The 8,324-nt window shown below is 35.5% G+C and overlaps 1 long non-coding RNA gene across 1 annotated transcript; it reads right to left on the reverse strand.

The window, feature by feature from the left end:
* Positions 1–427: 427 nt before the first annotated feature.
* Positions 428–6,608, reverse strand: LOC149081027 (uncharacterized). Its single transcript, XR_016193349.1, has 3 exons — positions 6,536–6,608; positions 3,814–4,083; positions 428–583 (listed from the first exon to the last, which is right to left on the reverse strand). It is a non-coding gene; the product is annotated as an uncharacterized LOC149081027 (long non-coding RNA).
* Positions 6,609–8,324: the final 1,716 nt, after the last annotated feature.

Below are 8,324 nucleotides of genomic sequence, written 5' to 3' on the forward strand. Positions count from 1 at the left end.
TATCGTTGAAGTCTGGTCTGAAAGGATAATAGCATTTTTTTTTGTATAGGCTACCATTCCTGTCAGAAAAGTGATACCCAAATACCTTTATATTTTTAAAATTCAATGTTATTTGAAATATCTTTCAACTTCTTGAATGTCATCAAAATTCATGAGCCAAGATCTAATGAATATAAATAAATAAATACGGCAATGAAGGATAGGACTTATGTTTAGGAAAATTTGAAAGGAGATCTAACACTCTTGTGGAAGCACCTACACCCCAAATCCTAGCAAGTCTTGAGAGTTCAATGAAAATTTCACGTAATTTTTGTAAATGAATCACAAAATAACTTGAAACTGAAAAAAAAAGTATTTATTGATGAAAAAATCCATTTACAATACTTATGATATAAACCATTATGCACATGCAAAGGACTATCTAAACTTTCGATCATTTCTACTTCCTTAGAATAAAAGTATCAAACTCCTGTTGGATGTTGTGTCTTTTTGGTGATTAAATGTTTCCTTTCCAGAACTGAAACGAATGAATCTCTGATATCATCTAGTGTTTTGTGGAGAAAGACCCCAGCTTTCATTTTACCTGGAAAGAGAATGAAAACAATTGTAAAATACCAGACGAGCAGTTATGATGAAAAAAAAACATTCACTAACAATTAATAACACAAATGCAAACTCAAAGGCCACAACAGGAAAATTGCCCAAGTGAGAACTGATGCTGGGAATAGGTTTTTAACTCAAGCAAGGAAGGTGAGCAAACAGACAGGGTGTTTCAAAAGAGATGGGATAGTTTGAAAAGATGGCAGAACAGGTGAAACAATCTCATTTTCACCTTAGCAATGCAGGGAACAAAAAAGGTGCTACAATACACTTGAAAGCAGGATCGACTTCCGAGGGGGGGGGGGGACAAGGAATTTCTTACAGAAAAATTCGTAATATATTTTCTTTCTTTCGTAATATATTTTTTTCTGAAGAGATGTCAAATTATTATTATATTTTTCAAATTTTGTTGACAGGGTAGGGCGGGGGGGGGGGTGGGTATCGGAAAAGGCCAAAATTCTTCTTACACAATACAGTAGATGCGGTTTACTGAAATCATGCATGATGTTATCATTTGGGGATTTTGCTATCAATCACTTATACAAAATACGGAACGGACCAATATTGTAACATATTGGAAAAGTTCATTCATAGTTATCAGGGCTTATGGCTTTTGTTATTTCTTTTACATTTAGAAGCCGAGGTTTAACCACACTTTTTTTTCCCTCCCTAAGTTATCATTACCAGCCTGCAAAACTATGTAGGAGATTAGAAAGTGCAACCCCCCCACCCAAATGACAAACATTTCTGTATTTTGGGTGATGATTTTTGCTTCCACATGAAACCGACAGGCTATCTGGATATTATTAGCTGCTATAATCCATGTATGTATGGAGCTGCTCTTTTGCAATGAACTTTCAACAATGGAGGCACACAAAATGTAAGATAAAAAAAAAATAAACTTCAGTTCACAGTCGATTATCCAAATTCAGTTTTTGCTTGAAAGACTGTCTCGAGGGATCTATGGAACACATACACAATACATGAATTAAACCAGTAGTTCTCAACCGGTGCTCCATGGATCCCTTGGGGCTACATGTGCACTTCCCAGGGGGTACTAAAATAAATCAGTAAATTTGATAAACAAACAAAAAAAAAACAAAAGAGAGGCCTATAAAGGGTACGGCCATAAAAAATAATATACTAAAAAGGGCTCTTCGAGTTAAGCAGGGCTCCGCCATAGAAGTTATGCCCTGAAAAGGGCTCCACGAGTCAGAAAATGTTGAGAATCGCTGAATTAAACACGTGATGACTGAATTAAAAAAAAAGATTTTAGCTTAAAGGGGAAAAAAAAACAAAGCATGATTTTTCCTCGAAACAGTCCTAAATAATTTTGTTCCACTTTTGAGAGACTTAATGACTCCTCCTCATGTTGAAAGACACACTGCAACGAAATCAGAAAATTTTGTGTCGCCCTTAAACTCCATTTTAACAATCACATGAATTTCAGGCGACCATCTCCATTTTATAATCACCACCTCCACTGAGATTTGTCAAGCCCCGAGCTATGTGGAAAAGAAAAATGAAGTTTTCCCGCTTTCATGTATTCTGTTTGACCAAACGAGATTCAAGATCATCATATTGGCTTCTGGGGTTTTTCTGGCTATAGTAGTTATCAATTGGTTATTGTTATCAGAAACCACATGCGTTCCTATGTGATCACATTAACCAAGTTTTTGGCCACAAATTTGGATGACTACAGGTTGAACAAGCAGACCAAAATTTAAAATGGTTCCCATACTGTAATCATTTAAAATCAAAACTTCATTTCATTTTTATATAAATTCTACAACCTGAAACCGTATGTGAACCAATCTTTTTTATTAACCCATTATATTTCAATGTTCCATTCGCACTCGCTTTATAGTCTGCCACTCTGGGGAAGTGATTACGTAACCAATATTGCGCGCACCATTTACTTACAAAAGAAAGTTATTAGAATTTTGGCCAACAACTACACATCTCCAACAAATTAACTTTTTCTTGATCTAAATATCTTTCCATTAAGACATTTATACTTTTTCATATATCTAGACAAATCAGTTTTCTTTAGCTTTCTTTTTTTCAAACCGAGCACAATTCAGTCAGGTCTATGGGCACGGGCAATTTACTACCCAGTGAGTTGCGCCGGAAGTGTAAAAGAAAAAAATGTGTGCGTATCTAGTGTTTTGTCATTTTTTAGTGCTGTCATCTCTACTTCAGAAGTGAAGTGAGTGTAATGATTGAACATTTGTACTGTTTGTAGGCCTGTTGCTCTCTGTGGCAAGATGGCGAGACTTTTTAACGGAGAGGTCAGCTCCCATTCTCACCTCAAAGTTGGGAACCGTAGAAAACCAACTTCAGTCTACCACAGTTGTGGGGTTTGAACCAGAGACCTCGTCACTATGACCACTCGACCACCCCAGAGCAGCTTTCTTTACCTCTAAATTTGTCACGATTTTATATACTCAAGTTCATAAAACTATTCTCGAAAAACACATTTCAGCGTTCTCATTCCTAAATTTTAGGCCTATAATAGCCCTCTGAATGATCTCATACAGTTTTCCACATTTTTTGATTTTCAAAAAAAAATCTCAAACAATATTTAAGACAAACTGGTAATATTGAAACTAAAGACCCGTTCGCACACGTTAAATGATTTAGTAATTAACTAAATTTCAAGTTGGCAAGTTCTCAAAAAAAAGTGTCCATAAGTTATTTAGTAAATGCTCATTAGATAACTTTTACACAAGGTCAGGGCAAATTATCCCATGCGCATAGAGCTACTCAAAGGGAGGGAGATTGTTTTTTTAAAATATGGGAATATGTCTTCTAAATCATCTGACGATACTGGGTGCATTCACAAAAAAGTTACTGAACGAAATAATTTAAAAACTCATATCTGAGGAAATATTCAGAATATATCAGTGTTTTTAATGTACGTGGATAGATCTTGCTAAGACAAATCCAATTTTAATCCAATATTAAATATGCTTGCTTTCGTGACAACATTGTTCTACTATAACATTGATTTTTAGATTGTTTGTTTCTGTAATTTTCACGTTTATAACATTTTTGAAAAAAAAAGAAGGCACAATTGAATATAGCAAAATTTAGGTTAGCATTCATTGCTACCATAAACATGTCATATTAAATAGAGGCATAAGCTCAATAACTAGAAAAGATGCATTAGGGAGGGGGGGGGGGGGAATTAACTCACTTGCAATTTCTTACCTGTCTGCTTTGATAAGAGAATTATTGGTTTGCCCAAAGTGACTTTGCCAGTGCTGTACTTCGATTCCTGAACTTTCAAGTAATACTTCAGCAGGACACTAGACGTTCATCTTTCCGCTACCCAGACTTTTACAACATCTATGGCCAGTGCATCTGCTGGTGAAATTTCCCGACCTATGATAGACAAAGGTCTTGCACATTCCTTCTTTTGTATCATTTTGATGGTGCTTTTGATAGAAATACTTCAACTGCCTTTCCAAAGATCAAAATCTACAACAACAACAAAAAATTCATGTATTTTAAAAACACAACTCGGGGCCAGAACTGGGGAGGAGGGGAGGCAACAAAATTTAGGAAGGGTACAAATTTTACTTGGAAGGAAAAAAAAAACACAATTGTAAAATCATTAATCAAATTCTACAGTGGTCGGCGCAGCTAAATCATGATTGGCCCCACAAAAATCGCAGTAAACCCTTGCAGAGACAACCCTGAGATATCTTGTCGAACTTGATCTGCTTCATATTGGTCATCCCGAAACATCTCAGGTTATTACACGTCTTTATAAGCGTAAGTGACAGTTACGATGCATATCAGGAAAATTCCAAAACTGCTTAACCAGTCAAATGTACAATTAATTTCTCCGAGCATTACCCGCAGTGCCCACTTATTTTTGAAGATGTGCACGCTTTTTCCCTTTTCTCAGAAGTTTGAAATATTGAAATTTTTTTTTATAGCTCGAATATGTCGAGATGTAATATGACACCCCAAAAGTGAGGGTGCGGGGTCATAATGTCCTGTGACTAAAAGAAATGTTGTTGAATGGATTTATGTGGAACCATAGTAGTTGAACCTTTGCTAAAAGACATATGAGTAATAAAACCACACACACAGATGCATCTTCGCAAGGGAATCGGAAATCAAAAAAAAAGTGATGGAAAGTCAACAGCTTTGCAAAAAATGACAAAGATAATCGTAATAATAATCTCAGACCTTGAAATATAATTGTTTAACCTCATCTAGTGATGAGATAATAAAATAGAAGGATGGCAGCACATGTATGACAAATTATTTCGTCATATCTATGTGAAAAAGACAGAAAAACTCTGCGCGTCTGCAAATTTCGTCGTAAGCATCATCATTACGTATGGCAGCGACGGAAAATGCTGTCGTAACCACTTGACTGTGTGTGGTTAAAGGGTTAAGGTACTGGCATAACTTCACTTTTCAGTCACTTTAAATGAGTTTTAAATGACACGGTTTCATGGTCGGGTGAACAAAAAAAAAATGTTTAACTTTGTGTTTGCTTTCCACACCCAACAAACATATAATATTTAAGAAATATGTCGAATACTATTGTTTACATAGATTAAATGATTTAACGGAAATACAGTCAACAAACGTTATAATGACCCCCCGTTATAGGGACCATTCCATTGCAGCATTACGGATGTTTTAATATAATGACTACTGCTGTGCGTTTTCTTTTTATTATAACGACCATCTGATATAACATGTTTTCGAAGGAATTGCAAAAATTGCTGGTATAATGCAAAAGTGAAATTTTTTCCGTCTCAGAATTTGCCAAAAAATGTGCAAAATACAGTATCCGCATTCCGTATTAGAGGTTCATAATTGAATTAGATCAATAAGTAAATGCTCAATTTTTATTATCTCTACCCAATTCTTCAACGTTTCCTATAGTGGAAAAACCACTACTTTATTCTGATTAGACTATTTGTCATTTGATCACTTTTGTCGCACCACGATCATTTTCTGCACACACACGAGGGCTAATTAGACTGGAACCTACAACTTATTGCCGATTCTGAACAACAGGCTTGTTTTTTTCCTTCTTTATACTTATCGAGAGGTTGGTGCACTAACTTCTCGGTGGCTGACTCCCTGCGGTAGCAATTTTTTCTGCGGTCACGTCGCCATTTTTTTGTTGTACCCCTGTTTCAGGAAAGTTTTCTGACAAAGACGAACTGGGTATCGAACTCACGACACCTCTAAACATCCTTTGGTACTTTAGGCGAGTATCTTATTGACCTGCGCTACCGTGCCCTAGCCTATTTGTTCAATATAAATTGATGTCAATCTTTTGAATGTATCATGTTATCCTCATTCAACCTTGGTTTTCCCACATACCGGAAATGGACCAGACTCCAACTTTCAATAAGCTGGAGTCTCTCCGATTTTTACGGCATACCAACTAATGCAGGAAATACTACAATTTTGATGCCAGTAACAGTGTCATATTAGCGTGGGAACACCCCAGCGTATGGGGGTGACCTCCACAGCCCTGGGGGGCCTCCAGAGCAGCACGACTGAGATCCGGCTTAAATTAGACAGTAAGCATGGCGATTGGTGGGAAGCAATTTCCAGCCAGGTGGGAGTCCCCGCCGTTAGGGGCGTTTGATACGTTAATTGTTTCCTAATATTTTGTCGGCGGCCTGGGGAGGGCACTCCCCCCCACCCCCGGTATTGCGTACGCCTCTGGGGCCCGTGATGCTCTTAGAACGCTCCCCTGCCCAGCAATTTAAATGAAAGTCGTATAACGATTTCCTCGATTTAAGGAATTTTACAAAGTTTCTGTGCATATATCTGCATTGATGTTACCCCGATTCCCAGTTTAAAGAATGGAAATGCCGGTTTTACTCAATTCGTTAAATCGAGGTTCGGCACTTAATAACGAATAATTTTAACAAACGAATCAACTCACCCGGGATCGATGAAAATACATGCTCTAGCATTCATTTTCACGTGCTTGGATGTCATCAACCAAGGAGGTTATTCTTTCCTCCAATTTGTAAATAAACAAATTCGACTTTCTACCACTGCCTAAAAAGTAGTAAAAGCCCGCAATACATTTCCCTAAGTACTGATGATATCTCAGCATATAAAGACTCACTAGATGTCACTGCAAGCAGTTTCTGGTCTATAACAAATATAAATAACAAATTAATTTTTCTACCACTGCCTAAATTGTAGTAAAAGTCCAATACACTTTACTAAGTACTTTGTCTTAGCATGTACAGACTCATTAGTCACTGCAAGCAGTTTGTCTGTAACAAATATAAGTAAACAGATTCAATTTCCTACCACTGCCTAAAATGTAGCAAAAGCCCAATACACTCCTGTCAGTACTCATGATGATGTTCCGGACCATGTAAAGACTCACTAGATGTCACTGCAAGCAGTTTGTTGTCTGTAACAAATATAAGTAAACAAGTTCAACTTTTTACCATTGCCTAGAATGTAGTAAAAGCCCAATACACTTTACTAAGTACTCATGATGTCTAAGCATATAAAAACTCAGTAGATGTCACTGCAAGCAGTTTGTTGTCTGTAACAAATATAAGTAAACGGATTCAATTTTCTACCACTGCCTAAAGGGTAGTAAAAGCCCAATACACTTCTGTCAGTACTCATGATGATGTTTTGGTGCATGTAAAAACTCACTAGATGTCACTGCAAACAGTTAGTTGTCTGTAACAAATATAACTAAACAAATTCCACCCTTCACTAAAGCTTAAAATGTAGTAAAAGCCCAATACACTTTTCTCAAGGCATAAGGAGCAAAACTGTTTACAGTGGCTATAACTGGAGGGAGCATCGAGCCGCTGTGACGGGATCAACATCGAATACAAGGAAATCACATGACTCGGTCAAAACAGTTTCTTCCTTGCAATTTCTCCATGGAAATGTACAGTATTTTAAAGATTAAAAAAAAGTATAGAGAACTCTTCTAAAGATTCAATTATTTATTTCATTAATACTAAAATAATTTCTTTTATTAATACTGGAATAATTTTTTTTCATTAATCCTGGAATAATTTCTTTCATTAATGCTGAAAAATTTCTTTCAATTCTGAAATTTTCCTTCATTAATTCTTGAATTTTCTTTCATTAAGTCTGGAATTATTTCTTTTATTAATCATTATTTATTTCATTACTTCTAGAATAATTCTTTTCATCAGCTCTGGATTTCTTTTATTAATGCTGAAATTATTTCTTTCATTGATTCTGGAATTATCTTTCATTAATTTTGGAATTGTCACTTTCATCGACGCTGAAATTATCTCTTTCATTCGTTCATGAATTTTTCTTTCATTAGTTCAAGAATTTTTCTTTCATTAATTTTGAAATTATCCCTTTTCTTAATTCTGGAATTATCGCTTTCACTAATTTTGGAACTATCACTTTCATCAATCTGGAATTATCTTTCAGTACTGGAATTATCTTTCATTAATTTTGGAATTATCTTTCATTAATTTTGGAATTATCACTTTTTTCATCAATTCTGAAATTATCTCTTTCATTAATTTTGGAATTATCACTTTTTTCATCAATTCTGAAATTATCTCTTCAATTAATTCTGGAATTATCTTTCACTAATGCTGAAATGATCTCTTTCATTACTTATAGAACTTTTTCCTTCATTAATTTTGGAATTATTTCTTTCATTATTTCTAAAATTTTTCTTTCACATTAATTTTTGAATTATTTCT

This window comes from Pholcus phalangioides, unplaced genomic scaffold (genome assembly GCF_987345545.1).
Source record: "Pholcus phalangioides strain wild (caught in Gottingen) unplaced genomic scaffold, Ppha-v1.0 ptg000010l_1, whole genome shotgun sequence".
In the NCBI taxonomy this organism is placed as follows: Eukaryota; Metazoa; Arthropoda; class Arachnida; order Araneae; family Pholcidae; genus Pholcus; species Pholcus phalangioides.